This window comes from Macaca fascicularis, chromosome 17 (genome assembly GCF_037993035.2).
Source record: "Macaca fascicularis isolate 582-1 chromosome 17, T2T-MFA8v1.1".
Taxonomy (NCBI): Eukaryota; Metazoa; Chordata; class Mammalia; order Primates; family Cercopithecidae; genus Macaca; species Macaca fascicularis.
Genome location: NC_088391.1, coordinates 30,279,891 through 30,291,145, shown reverse-complemented (window position 1 = coordinate 30,291,145; position 11,255 = coordinate 30,279,891). Strand labels below are relative to the sequence as shown.

General features: G+C 37.7%; 1 long non-coding RNA gene across 1 annotated transcript; it reads right to left on the bottom strand.

The window, feature by feature from the left end:
* Positions 1 to 4,386: 4,386 nt before the first annotated feature.
* On the bottom strand, positions 4,387 to 9,625 carry LOC135968112 (uncharacterized). Its single transcript, XR_010582596.2, has 2 exons — positions 9,434 to 9,625; positions 4,387 to 6,416 (listed from the first exon to the last, which is right to left on the bottom strand). It is a non-coding gene; the product is annotated as an uncharacterized lncRNA (long non-coding RNA).
* Between the last annotated feature and the right edge of the window lie 1,630 nt (positions 9,626 to 11,255).

Sequence of the window (11,255 nt, the reverse complement as noted above, 5' to 3'; positions counted from 1 at the left end):
CCTGTTCTGCTTGATACTCATGAAAGTTTTAGCTCTCCATGAATCCTGAAAGTTTTTCCTCTATTTTGATGTCACAGTCTCCAAAGTTATCAGAAACCTGTATTCAAGAGCACCTGTTGGAGATTTATAGTTGATTATAAAATCACCTTCTAAAGAGGACCAAAACAAGACAGCAATTGTCCATTGATGAAAAACAGTTTTAAGGCAGCCATAGTTAAAAAACACAATTGACAAGGAAATTAGTTACCTCTATGGTACACAATTTTAATATAACAATTATGATTATTATTGAAAATATACACTAAGTTATATCAGAATTACAGGAGTTTCCCATAATTTTGGAACACATAACAATAATATATTTATACAAATACAGCCCAAAGAAAACCAAACACCATTTTGTATTTGACAATGCTTCCTATATAATTTTTTATATCAAATCAAATTATGTCATTTTTGAACTTTATAGAACCTAATGTCTTAAAGGATTAATTAGGTTAGAAAAAGACATAATTCACAATTTGATTTTGGACAGTTGGTCAAATATAAAAGGTTTAAAACACTTTATATTACAAAATAGGATTACAGGTCATTGTAGAGTCATTTATTTAACCAAAGTGATAATTCAAGGATTTCAAAAAAGCAAAAAGCTTCATTCTTTGAGAGAGGAGACTTAATTTCCTAAACAAGAAGCCCTAGTATAAACAGCATGATGCCAATTACATTAGTTTTTTTAAATTTTGTAAACAATCTTCATTATATAACTTCCATAAGTCGTTTATAACCTTTATAACCTTTATTAAGGAGTTGATTAATGCTTCAAGAAAATCTTGTTAATCTGACACAGGGCTCCATATACTGGTTTTGCGTCAATGTGCCTTTGATATTAATAATTAATTTATAGAGAAACTGAACTTATTTTATCTTTCAAAATCAGCCCTGACAGTCTTATGCACCCACCTCTTTCCCATTAGTCCCTGAGTCTTGAGGAGTTGAATAGCTTTCATTTCTTGCCCTGTGTCTCAGGAATGCAGCTTATTTTGATTGACATCTTCTATGGGGCCTGAAGATAAGGCTTTAATTGCTGTCACTGTTTAAGATTTAGCAGGACTTGGTGTCCTTTTTAGACCCAGGAGTTAAAAGCTCTGTAACTCAATGTTACAAAGACTTTACAAGCATATGCAGGAAGATACATGGATGTAATGACCTTAATTAAAAAAATTTTTTAATCTCAATTTTTTTTCCTAAGAAAACCAAAACTTAATAACAATATGACAGCTTGATTATATAAAAGCTTCAGGTTTTTATTTTTATTTTTTTAATATATAGATCCTCTTATTGTGACTTACACTGACCGTTCATGACATTGTCAGACTTTCTGATTTGTTCTGAACATCCCTCCTTTTTAAATAACCAGTTACTTTATTTTAGAACTAAATTTACCATAGAAGATTCTTTCTTATATAAAATTATTTTTCTTTAAGCTTTTTTACTTAAAAAAATTAGCTCTTTATTTTTATTACTTTCTTTATATGTTTTATTTCCTGGTTCCTTTTACCTTGTTTTATACATAACTCTTAAATAAGCTTTGCATTAGGCAAAACTTGTTCACATTTTTTTTTATATATAAAAAAGGACACACTTCTTGTTTTTCTTTCTTTTTCTTTTTTAGCAGAAATGTTTCCCTACAATATATATTTATTGGAAAACACCCAAATAATGAAATATCTATTATTTAATTTAATATAACTTTCTATTCTAAATTATGACCAGTTTGTCTACAAGTATTTGTCCCATTTCGTTTACTTATTTTATTTTAGTTGTTTATGTAGATTATTTATGAAAACTGTGATAGTTGTGATTTAAAGTTCTAAAACTGCCATTGCAAAATTATAACTAAGACAGTGAAAAAAAAGATTTCACCTAATCGGCTTCATGTTTCTCATAACTTCCAACCTATCCTTATTCATTTCTGGGCATAAGCTGAATTAACGTTGGGAGGAACTTAGTTTATAGTTTAGCTTTGAAACAAAGGTGGTAACAGTCCTTTCCCAAAACAAACCTACTTGTTGTCTGTGGACTAGGCTGCCTAAAGTCACAAGATTAGAAGCTATGGTAATCTTACTAGATTCAAGATGCAGCTATTTTCATTAAATCCGTATCAATGTCTGATTTATTAAATTACACAAGCAAAGATCATTTTGATTTGGGCTGGGTTTATAGTTTTGTAACCCCTATGCCAATTTTTGACACCTTATAGTATTTGGTAGGGATACGTACGAAATTGCCTGATTAATAAATGCAAACAAAAATGTATGCTGGCAATTCTTAAGACATTTCTAATATTACTTTACCAATAATTTTAAAGCTGGCTTATTTATTAAAGATTTTACTTAAGTTACATAAACTTGAAAAAGCATTTGACTAATCTGTTTTTTTAGTATCTAATTTAAGTGTTTTTTTGTTTGTTTGTTTGTTTGTTTTTGAGATGAAGTCTTGCTTTGTCACCCAGGCTGGCGTGCAGTGGCGTGATCTCGGTTCACTGCAACCTCTGCCTCCCAGGTGCAAGCAATTCTCCTGCTTCAGCCTCCCAAGTAGCTGGGATTACAGGTGTGTGCCATCACACCCAGCTAATTTTTGTATTTTTAGTAGAGATGGGGTTTCACCATGTTGGCCAGGCTGGTCTCGAACTGCTGACCTCGTGATCTGCCCACCTCAGCCTCCCAAAGTACTGAAATTACAAGTGTGAGCCACTGCATCTAGCCTTTTATTTTTCTTTAAGCCAATTAATTAGAGCTCTTTTATATATATTTAGTAGTGAAACATTCTGTACCCAACACATGAATACATATAAAAATGTATTAGGCCTGCTGATGGAAGTACATTTTATAGATTCATGGAGACCCCCACTTTTTTTAAACAGACATTTCTGAGTGTCTAAACTACATTCTTCCTTAAAAACCCAAGAGTATCCTCTGTTGCAGTACTGTTTTAGTCAAAAAACAGTATTCATTCAACTGAGAAAAAATTAAAAAATAAAAATAAAACTTTGGCTCAAAAAAAAAAAAAAGACAAGGTCTTAGGAGAGAAAAACAAAAAATCCCCCCAAAATACAAAAGCCTTTTAAATACAAACATGCATACACACACACACACACACACACACACACACACACACACACACCCACCCACCCACCCCTTCGATGTTAGCCTTTTAATCAAGCTGACTTTTAGCTATTGAGCTCCTTTAACCAAAAAAAAATTTTTTTTAAATCTTATTACCATATTTCAGCTAGGACAAAATGCTGCTAAACTAACAATAGTCACACAAATTTTATTATTTCTGAGCACTCTAAGTGTAAGCAGAAATGAACACCAGCTGGTTCTTAATGCTAACTTGAGTCGTTTAAAAAGAATTTGCAAGACAGAATCCCAAACCAGTTTTTTACCTAGTGATGGGTCTCAGTTGTAGATTGTCTCCACCATTCTAGAAGCCAGAAAAAACCTTCATCTTCCCTGTTGGAAGCAAGCGCAAACTCCATAAAGGAGTAACCTCCCTTCCATCGTCATGGAAGCAGGAAAACTTACTTTCCTGTTGGAAGCAAGTAAAACTCCAAAATAATAATAATCATAAGAGGAGTTTTACAGCAAAATAAACTTTAGATCTCAACCTAATTTTGGGAGAACAGGGATTCTCTGGAGGGGGTGCCCTCAGACCTCAGCAAATTGTCCTATTGGTTTGAGCCATAAAGTTAGCTCATGCTGGTACCAAGCATTGATAGGAGATTTGTCAAAGGTCAGGGGCACCTCCACTCAGAATCCCCCCATGGTTACCAAAATGTGAATCCCGAAAATTTGAGACAGGTCTCAGTTAATTTAGAATGTTTATTTTGCCAAGGTTGAGGATGCGCTCATGACACAGCCTCAGGAAGTCCTGACGACATGTGCTGAAGGTGGTCAGGGCACAGCTTGGTTTTATACATTGAGGGAGACATGAGACATCAATCAATATATGTAAGAAGTACATTGGTTTGGTCTGGAAAGCTGGGACAACTTGAAGCAAATGCAGGAAGACTGGAAGCAGGGAGGGAGCTTCTAGGTTACAGATGGGTGATACACAAATGGTTACATCCTTTTGAGTTTCTGATTAGTCTTTCCAAAGGAGGCAAATCATATATGCACCTATCTCAGTGAGCGGAGGAATGACTTTGAATAGAATGGGAGGCAGGTTTGCCCTAAGCAGTTCCCAGCTTGAGTTTTCCTTAAGGATTTTGGGGGCCCAAGATACTTTCTTTCACACTTGTTACCAAAAAAGGGCCTTAATCCAGACCCCAAGAGAGGGTTCTTGGATCTCACACAAGAAAGAAATCAAAGTGAATCGATACAGTAAAGTGAAAACAAGTTTATTAGGAAAGTAAAGGAATAACAAAGTGGCTACTCCATAGGCAGAGCAGCCCTGAGGGATTCTGGTTGCTCATTTTTATGGTGATTTCTTCATTATATGGTAAACAGGGGTGGATTATTCATGCCTCCCCTTTTTAGACCATATATGATGACTTCCTGATGTTGCCATGGCATTTGTAAACTGTCATGGTGCTGGTGGGAGTGTACCAGTGAGGACAACCGGAGGTCATTCTCATTGCCATCTTGGTCTTGGTGTGTATTGGCTGACTTCTTTACTGCATCCTGTTTTATCAGCAAGGTCTTTATGACTTGTATTTTGTGCTGACTTCCTATCTCATCCTGTGACTAATAATGTCTTAACTTATTGGGAATGCAGCCCAGCAGGTCTCAGCCTCATTTTACTCAGCTTGTATTGAAGATGGAGTTACTCTGGTTCAAACACCTCTGACCTTTGGGAGGCAGAGGTGGGCGTCACTTGATGTCAGAAGTTCGAGACCAGCCTGTCCAACATGCAAAACCCCATCTCTACTAAAAATACAAAAATTAGCGAGCATGGTGGCAGGCACCTGTAATCCCAGCTACTTGGGAGATGGAGACAGGAGAATCACTTGAATCCAGGAGGTGAAGGTTGCAGGGAGCTGAGGTCACGCCACTGCACTCCAGCCTGTATGACAGAGTGAGACTCCATCGCAAAAAAAAAAAAAAAAGAAAGAAAGAAAGAAAGAAAACAAATGTCTTTGACATCCCCCCCTCTCTTTTATAAGAGAACCCCTAAGGATTGCAGAGGGACAAAGGTCCATCTTCTGTAACTTCTTCAGGTTGAATAGCGGTGATGATATTCCCTGGGTAACTATGAGGGTGTCTTGTATTCAGGGTAGAGAGGAGCTCAGTCAGAAAGCATTAGTATGCTGAGGGCCATTCATAACTCTTAAGTTCCAACAAAAGGTGATATGTGGAAGATTAAAAAGTGTTCAATTTAAGAAAACATTGAGTAAGCTTATTCTGCATTCCTACACAAAGAGTACAACTGGAATATATTCCACAAGAGTAAAGCAAAATAATTAAAATTATCCTAAGTAAACTAAATCAGAAGGCTTTCCATGAATTGGGCAACTGTTGGAACCAGGATGATATGGGGTTGCCCATGTGCCCAGAATTAGAATATTGACTCCAGATTTTTACATTACCCATCCTTTTTGTTTCTTTTCAGCAGCAGCCAGAGATTATTGGTTGGTTTACAGGGATAAGCAGGGTTAGCCTAAATTGTGGGAAAAAACTCAAACAAACAAACAAACAAACAGGATGAGACTAGAATTTAATAACAAGTGTGCCATAGTTCTTAAAATATAATTTCTCTCTTCGGTTTCCCATTTATACTAAAAACAAATCATGATAAGACTAATTTGCTGTATTATACTTGGCCTGATTATTTGTATAAAGTACAGCAAAATAATTCTTTTTCATATTGACTTTTAAAATTGTCTTTGATGGAATTCTGTTCCATAAGGAATCTCAGATAAGAATTTTCTTTTTAAAGCCAAGACCAGCCATGGGTTTGTACCCTCAAATATCTACAAGTTGGGCAAATGCCTTTCCTCTTGAAGTCTCAAGATAACTTGGGACTCCTGGGCCTGTCATAAAGTGACATTCTTTACTTACAGCAGGTCAGGAACCCTATCCACAGGCTGTGTGGACAAGGCATGAGGCCAGTTTTCCAAAGGAGTTTTTATTGGCTTTACAAGTCAAGTTTGATTCCTTAAAGAAAACACACCTTTCCAGTTAAAACCTTGGTAAAAGAACCAATTTCTTCAGTTGTGTTCTGTTACAAAACCAAACAGATTTTATTGCACTTATGTAAGTAAGTATATTGCCATAAGTTAAGAATACTCACAAATAGTTTCCAAATTTTGGAGAAATCAGAGAAAAACAAATATGCTCCAAATGTTGTTCAAAGGAGTATACTTTCCTTAATTGATACATGCTGTAAATAGCTCAAAATAAGTTTCCTTGACTCTGCAAAACAAAACAAAGGATCAGCAACATTTTAAGCAAGTCAAAAAGATTACTTCAGACTTCTATTAGTTTAGTCCATTCAGTTAACTCCTGTTCTGCTTGATATTCATGAACATTTCAGCTTTCCATGAAAGTTCTGAATGTTTTTTTCTCTATTCCAATGTCATAATTTCCAATAATTTACAAAGTTATCAGAAACCTGCATTCAAAAATACCCAGTAGAGTTCTAGCTGATTGATTATAAGCCATCTTTTGAAGAAGATTAAAACAAGAAAACAATTGTCTGTGGATGACAAAATGTTTTAGGGCAGCCACAGTTGAAAACACAATTGATAAAGAAATTTGATTACCTCTGTGGCATACAATGATTTTATGTAACAATTATAATTATTACTGATAATGTACACTAAGTTCTATCAGAATTACAGAAATTTCACATAATTTTGTAATGCATACCAATAACATATTTATACAAATATATCCCAAAGAAAGCCAAGCACTAGTTCACATTTGACAATGCTTCCTGTATGATTTTTGTCTCAAATAAGCCAAATTTCACCTTTATGTTAGTGTACTATTAATGTTAAACCCAATTCTTAATAAAACCTTATAGACACATATACTCAATTTTAATGTTTGACCATAAAGTAAGATTCTCATAAACCCTTTATAACACGTTTATAAATTTTTGTTAAAGGGCAGCTTATAAGCAGGTTTTTGCTTTAAGAAAAACCTGTTGTGCTTTTAATTCCAATGTTTACTTTACAGAAGAACTGAATAACACCCATTTAACTTTAGCCAATATGTTCACACAGAGAATTTTTTTACAAGATTAATTTTTTACAAATCTTTCATGATTTGTTCAAATGTTCAGCTTTATCTTATCTAACATAACACAATCCTCTAACCCTCTAAACTTAGGCAAGAAATCCACATTCCCATGCCTTCTTATAATCTTTTACCAGAAACATATTTCACTTTCTATACCTTGCATATAAAACTGTTTTTTTTAGTAGTCTCAAATACCTGTTACAATGTTAACACTTAGAGGTGAAAACCTTGGTAAGTAAGAGATTTAATTATGTGTTAGGTATGGAGTCTAGAATACCAGACAGAAGACCAAATGTCCTTATTTTACCAATAATCTTTAAAGCTATTTTTATTTCCCAAAGATTACTAAAGTCATGTGAACTAAAAGGCATTACACTTTTTACTTTTCTGACAAAATTTAAGCTCTTATTGTTATTAAACCTATTAAAGCTCTTTCATATCACACATACAACACATATAAATACACAGACAGACAGAAGAAGATCCAGTAGTTGTAAGATTTTTCATTTGCCAGTTTTTAAGTTTATCTTTAAAGAATGCAGGCCAGTCATGGTGACTCATCCCCGTAATCCCAGCACTTTGGGAGGCCAAGGCAGGCAGATCACCTGAGGTCAGGAGTTCGAGACCAGCCTGGCCAACATGGTGAAACCCCGTCTCTATTAAAAATAAAAAAATTAGCCAGGTGTGGTGGTGGGTACCTGTAATCCCAGCTACTTGGGACGCTGAGGCAGGAAAATCTCTTGAACTCTGGAGGTGGAGGTTGCAGTGAGCCAAGACCATGCCACTGCATTCTAGCCTGGGTGACAGAGCGAGACTCCATCTCAAAAAAAAAAAAAAAAAAACAAAAAAAAAAAAAAACGTGCAGTTTCTAGGGCCTAATAAGCAGGAACAGCTGGAAGGCAAAACAAATCTCCAGAAACTAAGGGTCCCGTTTTTGTATCAAATCCTGATTCCAAAAAGAGGGAATCAGCCCCTCCCCAAAACTGTATTTCTTACCTAATTATTACAAACCAAATTTCTCTCATAATGTGAAGTAATTTCTGATACCCGCAAAAGTAAAAAATGTCAGATCACACAATGCAAAACAAAACAGATCCTTAGATTTTGAGAGGAATCTATACACTTTTAATTCCTGGGGTTCCATGAGGAAAACAGAGGTTTTTCCCAAAACAGGGTCTGTGGTGCCTCCTCTGCTTTTCCCAAGGAGTCCCAAGCTGTGAGAGCTTGAATATCCACTTTTAATTAAGCTGACTTTTTTTTTTTTTTTTTTTTTTTTTTTGAGACAGAGTCTCATTCTTGTCATCCAGGCTGGAGTGAAATGGCATGATCTCAGCTCACTGCAACATCCACCTCCCAGGTTCAAGCGATTTTCCTGCCTCAGCCTCTCAAGTAGCTGGGATTACAGGTGCCTGCTACCACGGCTGGCTAATTTTTGTATTTTTTAGCAGGGGATTCACCATATTGGTGAGGCTGGTCTCAAACTCCTGACCTCAGGTGATCTGCCCACCTCAGCCTCCCAAAGTGCTGGGATTACAGGCATGAGCCACCATGCCCGGCTGCTGATTTTTAACCATAGCACTCTTTTTAAAAAGTCTTTTCAATCTTTTATTACCCAACTTTAGCCAGGCCAGATGGCTGATATTTCTGTGCTTAGTGAAAGGAAAATTTAAGACGGTTTATGGAAGGAAAGGAAATCAACAAACGGTAAAGGTCAAACAGATATTAAACCAGGAAGAACTCACTCCCTAAGCCAGGAATTGAATCCTGAACCCAGGCTACTATTGTGATGGCAGAGACCAAGAGAAAGTACTGCCATGTGGTTACAAGGTCAAGCTCCCAAGGACATGCAAGACAAGAAGGAAACCTCATCCAGGTTTTTTTCAGGGACCTGCCGCAAAGTTTATTATTGACTAGTTTGCTGGGCCATCTTGAAAAGCAGGCTTATGGCTTCTGAGACCCGCATTCTATCCTAAAGTTCCCTAAGGTACCCCTCTTTGTGACAGGACAATACAGAAAGACTCACAAAGCACACCAGATTCACTACATCTTAAGAGTAGCCTTATGAATCCTTTTTCCTATTAATCAAAACTTTACAGAGAGATAAACAGTGATTTTTACCATTCATTCAACAAATTTGCACAGAAAGAGAGAGAGAACAGAAGTCTGTCCAGTAAAAAAATTCTTACCCTTTCACCAGCATGCCAAGCTTCTGGGTTTCCTTTCCCTGAACACAACCAGTGACCCGGCTAGCTGTACCACAGCCCTAGGGGCCAAGCTGCAACACAGAGGAAAATTATCTTTTTCTGTTCTGGCCAGAGAAAAATATGTGTGACCAAACATAGACATTAGCCACTCTGTTTAGTACCCAATATCACACTGGCAAGGCTTAAACTTGCCCCTGGTTGGGCCCTGACATTGTGAACCCAACCTCCAACCAGGCGTTTCAACATGTGGTCTCTGGGCAAGATTGTTGCCCTGAGTAATAGAAAAGATAAGAAAGGGAAATGAGAGAAAGAAAAGCTTTGCCTGTGGAAGGGTGGGGAAGGCAAAGAGCTCAGGGAGGCCAGAGGAAGACCCACCCATTGAAGTGACACTGAAAAGTTCAGGCCGTCACTTGTCGGTCATGAAGGTATCTTTTCCAGCAGTCCCATCAGCTCTCAAGTTTCTCCTTTTAGGGAGGAAAAACTCCCTAAGTCCCATGATCCTGTACATGCCTAATTCTGTCACCCCCAGCTGTCAGCAAGGAGTGCAAGGCAGATTAATCCAAAGAGAAGAGCAGGTAACAACCCATAGTGCCAAACCCATTCTTAGCCGAGAGGGACTTTACTGAGAGGGGCTTCTGATTCCCTAAATCTTAGGAAGGACCCTAACCTTCCTGTGTTGGGCCTCAAACCCAAGTTCAGTCAAGCATCTTTGCCTTTTATTAAGAGGAGCCTTTAACCTACTCTGTCTTAGGAGAGACTGTAACTCTCCTAAGTTGGACTTCTGACTTAGTCCCATCCTTTACCTGGGTAACCCCCCGACTAACCCACAGTTGGCTGATCAGTGCTGCTGTCTGTTTCCTTTGGGTTGGGTTCTCCTCAGTATTGTCCTTCTGTGGCGCACCAGAAAGATGTTACCAGGCCCCACCCCTTACCCAACGTTAGCCTTGTCCCTTCCATGGTCACCAGAAAGATGTTACCAGAAAGAGGTCCCAATCCAGACCCCAAGAAAGGGTTCTTGGATCTCACACAAGAAGGAATTTGACGTGAGTCCATACAGTAAAGTGAAAGGAAATTTTTTAAGGAAAGTAAGAGTAGCCCCAAGGTTGCCCATTTTTATGGTTATTTCTTGATTATATGCTAAACAAGGAGTGGATCATTCATGTTTCCCCTTTGTAGACCATATAGGGTAACTTCCTGACTTTGCCATGGTATTTGTAAACTGCCATGGCACAGGTGGGAGTGTAGCAGTGAGGACGACCAGAGGTCATTCTTGTCGCCATCTTGGTTTTGCTGGGTTTTGGCCGACCTCTTTGCTGCAAACGGTTTTATCAGCAAGGTCTTTATGACCTGTATCTTGTGCCAACCTTCTATCTCATCCTGTGACTTAGATGTCTCACTTCCTGGGAATGCAGCCCAGCAGGTCTCAGCCTCATTTGACCCAGCTGCTATTCAAGACGGAGTTGCTCTGGTCCAAATGCCTCTGACAGTATAACTAAAATTTTTTACCTGTTGATTAGCAATTCCTCTTTTCCTCATCTCCTCAGCCCCTGGCAGCCATGATCCTATCCTTTGCTTCCATGAGTTTGACTATTTTATTTTATTTTATTTTATTTTATTTGAGATGGAATCTCACTCATCGCCCAGGCTGGAATACAGTGGCATGATCTTGGCTCACTGCAACCTCCACCTCCCAGGTTAAAGCAATTCTCCTGCCTCAGCCTCCTGAGTAGCTGGGACTACAGGTGTGTGCTACTATGCCCGGCTAATTTGTATTTTTAGTAGAGACAAGGTTTCACCATGTTGG